The sequence below is a fragment of the Myotis davidii genome, unplaced genomic scaffold (genome assembly GCF_000327345.1).
Source record: "Myotis davidii unplaced genomic scaffold, ASM32734v1 scaffold304, whole genome shotgun sequence".
Lineage (NCBI taxonomy): Eukaryota > Metazoa > Chordata > Mammalia > Chiroptera > Vespertilionidae > Myotis > Myotis davidii.
In genome coordinates, this window is record NW_006297661.1 from 1,272,596 (window position 1) to 1,279,708 (window position 7,113).

Here is a 7,113-nt window from a genome sequence, read left to right on the forward strand (position 1 = left end):
GAACTCCTACCATTTGCAACAGCATGGATGGACCTGGAGAGCATTATGCTAAGCGAACTAAGCCAGTCAGAGAAAGATAATATCACATTATCTCACTCATTTGTGGTATATAATGAACAACATAACCTGATGAACAGAAACAGATCCAGAGACAGAGAAGCATCCATCAGACCATCAAACCTCAGAGGGAAGGTAGGGAAGTGGGGGGTAAGGGAGAGACATCAACCGAAGGACTTGTATGCATGCATATAAGCATAACCAATGGACACAGACACCAAGGGGTGGGGTGAGGGCATGAGCAGGGATGGGGGGCGTAATGGGGGGATAAGGACACATATGTTTTTTTTAAACTATAGTCTGGCCCTCCAACGGTTTGAGGGACAGTGAACTGGCCCCCTGTTTAAAAAGTTTGAGGACCCCTGCATCAAAAAAAAAAAATAATTGCTAATCTGTAAAAAAAAGAAATATAATGTGAATCGCATATGTACTTTTAAAATGTCTAGTAGCTTCATTAAAATGTTAAAAAAAAAGATGAATTATGTGATCAGTGTAACTGGGGAAAATCCTGGAGTAGTTCCAACAGTCAAATGGATAACCAGGAGATTCTATCACACCAGAATTTATCTCAATGTCTTTCCCTTTTTCTTTTCTCTGCATGGCTGCTTCCTCTGCATTTGGCCTTTATCCAAATAACCTCAAACAAGACCACTGGCAGTTTTCATGTTGCACCCTTATAATATTCTACTAAAGGAGAGTGTTCCCCTTTAATTCCATTAGGAAAATCCCAAGAAAGGATTTTTTTTTTAAACTCTTACCCAAGGATATGTTTAGAGAGAGGAAGAGAGAGAGAGAGAGAGAGAGAGAGAGACATCAGTAGGTTGCTCTCCATACGTGACTGGATCCACAACCCAGGGATGTGCCTTGACTGGGAATTGAACCAGCAACCTTTCAGTGCACAGGACAACATTCAACCAACTGAGCCACTCTTGCTGGGCCTGTGAAAGGATTCTTACCAATCCAGCTTCAGTAATTTGCCAGTCATTGGCTCAATCATTGTAGCCAAAAAGGTAGGACCTAAAGATAAGTGATTTTCTTCAGAGGGCAGAAGTATATGTAAGGAATATTCAGTTCTAAGTCTACAGTATAACTTGAATGGAGCCAGTTTTATGTCTTCATTTTGATTGTCTTTCATGTCTTCTTACTGGTGTGCCTGCACCTTTCTGGATGCCATGGATCTATTCACAGAGTCATAAGTATTATCTTTAAGAGCCTTGTCTGATTATGACTCTTTTCTGTGTGAATCCCTCTAATGACTTTCTATTGCTCCTAAAATATGTAAACCTCAAAATCCTTACTGAGACCCATAAGATGCTGGCTCCTATCCCCCTTTCCATTTTTATCTTTTTGTCCCTCTGGTCCCAGTTCTATTGCCAGCACCTCAATGAGATCCTTCAAGGCATCCCAATCTCCACTCCCCCCCTAAGCAATCCTCCATCCCCAGTCTCTTTCAATGACATCAACCTATTTTGTTTCCTCCATAGCAATTATTAATCTCTGAAATTATTTTGTTCATTTGATTGTTTTTGTCTTTCTCACGCGTAAGTTCCATAAAAAGGTAGTACGTATTTAAAAATGAGTAAATGAATGTATAAATAAATCTTCCAACATCTCTCCTTGCATTTTTTAAAAGTGTGAAATATAATGTACCTATAAAAAAAGTGTCTAAAACACTTATGTACAGTTTTCTAAATAATCAGTAAGTCACCATCCAAGCCAGGGAATGAAATAGGGCCAGTTTATGATTGTAACTTGGGATATTTCCTCTCTTCTCTGCTCAAACTAAGGCAACTTTTCTTGCAGTTCTCTGGGATTAGAAGAGGTAGGTTTACTTCTGGTTTGCTCTGACATTGAGGATATAGTTCAGCTGAATAGTAGGAGAATCTCCTTGGGTGAAGTTGGGTTTAGACCAGCCGTGGGCAAACTATGGCCCGCGAGTCGGATCCGGCCCGTTTGAAATGAATAAAACTATTGAAAAAAAAGACCGTACCCTTGTATGTAATGATGTTTAGTTTGAATTTATATTAGTTCACACAAACACTCCATCCATGCTTTTGTTCTGGCCCGCCGGTCCAGTTTAAGAACCCATTGTGGCCCTCGAGTCAAAAAGTTTGCCCACCCCTGGTTTAGACACTTGGTCCTTCTCTCCCCATTAGGTTATCAAAATAGAAGTTCAAAATCACTAGGATTGGCAGCAAGGGCAAATACATAAAGCTCAAAATCCTTACTGAGACCCACAAGATGCTAGCTAACCTCTGTGTTCACTTTCTGGTTCTGTATTCTTTCTTCCCCCTTAAATTTCATCTTGGTTGTGTGCTATGTTAATAATTGAGCACTTGGAATTGTCTAGCTTTTTGTCAAGAATTAGATCATTATTCCAATAGGCCAGCAGTTAGTTCTAGGCTCATTGACTACTGTGTCTCCTAATACAATGATCTGAAGTACTACTTTCAGAACTGCTGTTAAGAAATTCTCATTATAACAAAGTGGGTCGCATTTTTATTTAGGTTTCTGGACAGCTTACTGTGGTGCCTGATCCAGCCCTAGTTTCATGCTATGATCTGATCTCGAAGGATTTGTAAGGTAAGTGTGCTTGAACATCAGGGCCTGACGTAAGTCTGAAAGTGTGCCTTTTCTCTTGGTGTCTGCAAAATTTCCACTTCACAGACCTGGAAGGTGGGTGGGGGGGAAACCACAGCTACTTAAATTCAAATCCTTTTAGGCTTATCTGTTATCATTTTGTAAGTACCAGGGATAATCAGCAGTTACCTTAGCATTTATAGAGGCAAGGCAGTGGGAATCTTTAAGTTATTTTTAGCCAGTCTGGCCCATTTTAAGGCTTATGTATCTGGTAAATTCACACACCCCTACACAACACATTCTACATTGGCTGGTTTATTCCAGATATGTGGCTATTTTGTGGCATTTCAAATCTGATACATTCAGACGGTTCTTGTTTGACCTTCGGATTAAGCATCAGAAATTTTTGTTTTAAGAAAGCAATGAATTAGGAAAATTGATTCAATAGAATGAGATGCCGTATATCTTTATGTTACACTACTTTGTTTTGTACTAAATTCACATAATATGACATAATTTATTACAGTTAGGGGAGGGGAAGAGATGCTGCTTGCTATGATATAGTTATAGTACACACACATCTATCTACGACAAACTGAAGACCGTTACTATATATTTTTGCTAAATTACACCTTTTGTGAATGGTCTTACTGTGGGCGAGGCTTTGTAGTTATTGACAGATTGGAATACTTTGTACCAACTTTCCTTCAATACCTAATACTGAGCATCACAATTTTAGAAACTCAATATTTAGAAATTCAAAACAATATTTAAAAATTCACAATTTTAAATATGTATGTTTGTGAATATGTCACTGTTTAATAGTAATCCTTCCACACACATTCTGTGTGTGATTGGGTAGGTGCCAACTGGACATCTGACTGGGGAATCCTCTTGAGAATTAGTTTTCCTGGTCTTCTATTTAAGAGGGTCACCCTGAAGCATAGGCCATAGAAGAGGAGAGCAAGGAGGGAGTTCAGAAATCACTGTCCATTACAGTGTGGGTACTCCCGATATCGACTGCAGCGTTCTTGGAACGGTTTCTCAATGTGTGCTCAGGATGAGGTGGGGTGGGGCGCCACGGGAGGGTGCAGGGATCTCCCGTGTGCTGTGTGCCGTGTGCTGTGTGCTGTGTGCTGTGGGTCTCCCGCCTAGTAGTGTGGAAAACCAGTGGGTACTCTCTCAGGGACAAGGCTTTGTAAATCCCTCTGTATCCACTCCTGGAGCCTCCTTGAGGAACAGTAGGCCTGTGGAGAAAGCTATTTCAACGCAGAAAAGGCTTCACCGGCAGAGCAGGAAATCCTCTCTCCCTGTCTGTACTGAGAGAATTCAGAAAAGGCTCTGCTGGGTCCCCTTTAAGTGACAGACACACACAGAGACTTTACTACATCTTAGAATCTCAGCCCAGCATGGAGGGGGCAACTCCTCTGGCCCTTCTCTGACTCTCTCTTCAGGTTTCAGGATAAGCTCTGTCTTATTCCTCTTTAAGAATAATGGATAAGAATTCAATTTGCTGGACTCTTGAACAAATAACCTCTGCCTTTGCTATCGCTCAGCCTTGAATGGGCTCTTCCCCATCTTCCCACTCTCAATCTTCTGCACTTGGGAAGTCATGTATGTGCATTTACATACATACTTACATATATTTTATGCAACAAAGAATAAATGTAATATGTTTATTGTGCATAGTGTGTTTATTATGTTCAGGACACTTATTCTCTTTTGGTTTTTGAAACTGTTAAAGAAAATACTCTGGATTCTTTTAAAAGAGCACAGGAATATGAGAGAGGTGTCAGAGGTCAATATTCTTAGAATATATTGAGTTACCAGCATCCCCATCAATATTAATAATTAGAGTACAGGACACTTTAAGTGAAGATCAAATTATAAAAGAGGATAAAATCATTTCAAATTCAGCTTGGTGTGGCTTAATGAAAACAAAATAGTAAATGCTAGAAATAGACCTGAATAAAATTTATAAAGTTACCTAATTTTTTTGTACTACTTCACAATCAATTTAAAGACTAATATTCATGCTTTTGGGAACAATGGCAAAACCTGAATCCAGCTGGATAAAGACTCAGGGTAAGTGGTAAAGTTCGAATGGCTTTGTTATCCAAAACTCCATCTTCTCCCCACCAGCTCCTCACAGAAACACTTGACTTCAGAGATGCCAGTATTGTTCACGGAATCTGTCAGCTGAGATGTACCAATGTGCCTAGCAGCATCCAGTGGGCACTCAACTTCACATTAAATAAAATTTTGGTTGGAAAAACCAACAGAAGATAAAATGTACCATTGAAACCATATTTTAGTGTACAATTCAGTAGTCTTAAGTATATTCGTGTTGTTATGCCTTGGTGGGGGGGGGGGATGGAAAATGGTGCCACCGCTATAGAAAACAGTTATGGCGGTTCTTTTAACAATTAAAAATAAAATTATCTTATTATTGATAACTTTGTAATTTGAATCTGAGTGTAGCTTTAACTTAATGGAAAAATAGAACCTAATTCTGTAGCCGGCAGTGTAGCGTTCCTCAAGAATATGAGATTAGAGAGAAAAAACTTCTAGTCACCCAGGTTTGAGTCTCTGAAATCTTCCTTCTCCATCTCCTATATTTAGTTAGACTGTAAATTCAGTTATATTTTCCCATCATTCTTTTATTTTCACTTCTTCTCCAATCTCGTAAGATTGACTTTCAAATTCCTGCTCATGGAAGCAGTGTCCCTGAGGTGCCCAAAGCATTAAAAGCAATGGAACTGAAAAGGGGAAGTCATTCCTCATTCAACATATATTATTGGGCACTTCTCACATCCTTGAAACTGGGCTCCATAATAGAAATACAATGATAAATAAAATAAAATCATCTCCTTAAAGGAACTTATGATTACACGAAAGACAATAAGTAAAGTAACAGGTGGGTAGTTACAAAGTGTGATAGTGCTATGAAGAAAAACAACAGGGAGCTACAGAAGCAGATTACAGCGAGCATGCACTTAGAGGCTCTGGTCCTGAAGGGCCAGGATGCATCATAGAAGCTAAGCCCAAGGGTGAGCAGGTGTCCTGAGAGTAGAAACAGGATCAAATCCTACTGCAGGGATGAATGTGAAGGGTAGCTTAGCATCAAGTCTTTGAACCCCAGAGTGAATGTTAGGGCTCCCTTTTCTGGAGGTGGGTGGTGAAAACACTGCAGGCAGCACCTGCTTTTCACTTTTATACATGTATCACCTGCAATCAACTGAGCCCTGAGTTCTATCAAATGTCTAACCTATAGTCACAGTATGTATGTAGGTTTCCTAACACCCAAAGCACCTTGCTTTCAGACTGAAGTTTCATGTCCAAATTACATAAACTGCTTAGTTCAGGTCAAGATCCTTCCCCAAAGGAGAAATCACAGATACCCTTGAATCTTTCTCTTTCTCTAGTTCAGGAACAATTGGCCACACTTTCCTGTGGTTCCACCTTAGATTTGTCTCTTGAATGGATCCTTTGTGGTCTTTCTGTTCCCTCTGCCTCTGCCTTAAGTCATCTTATAGCCTGCAAATTGTGCTCCATCTTCACTCCTACACTGTCCCTCTGCCTCCTCCACACCACCTCCAAGGTTATTGTAAAGCTTAGGTCAGCCCCCTGCTCCCAGCTTGAAATATTTCATGGCTTCTTATTTCCCTCTAACAGAACGAGAAGCCTCTGCTACGTAAACACACTGCCTTGTATTATTTTCTATCATTTCCTATGTGACAGTCCTGGATCCCCACTACTTTCTTAAAGTCATTAATAGTTTGCAATGGAACTATATCTATACCTTCCAAAGCAAGTAGAATAGTAATAAGCAGCTTGTTTAATTAATATCAACAGCTAATAAATTAAGCCCATGAGTGGCCTGTTTTATTGCTAGAGTTTGGTCAGAACTATGATTTGCCTTTTCGTAATTTAAATAATAAACACGTGCTTTATTTGACAAACCAGAATGTTTGGCTGCCTGGGGGGCTAGCTTTCTTCATTTTTGAGCCCTTGGTCTGTACACAGTGGAGCTCATTTGCCCAAGGGCAGCATTAATCCCATGTTAAGTCATGCATTCATTGCACCAGGCACTTGAGATCAGTGCACCCGTGCACTCTCCTTTCAAAGCAATTGGGCAGAATATAACCTCAAGGTATCAGCCCTTTAGTTCTGTAAGTATAAAGGGGACAAAACATGATAACAGTTTTAAACTGTGTATGCTGTCAAAGGAATTCAAGTAGAGGTCTGTCTTCTCAGTACCACTGGACACAAGAAGAATGGTGTGGAAAACACTTTATTGACATGATGAGAGAGAGAGAGACAGTTGCTTTTATTCTTCTTTCCACTAACACATACTATAGGCTTAATCCCAAGCCTGCAAAGCCCTTGATGAATTTCCATGCTTTATCCTGATTAGTCAGTCACCAGGGGTATATTGTACACCTTTTATTAATTTCAAATATTCTGAAGTCTTAA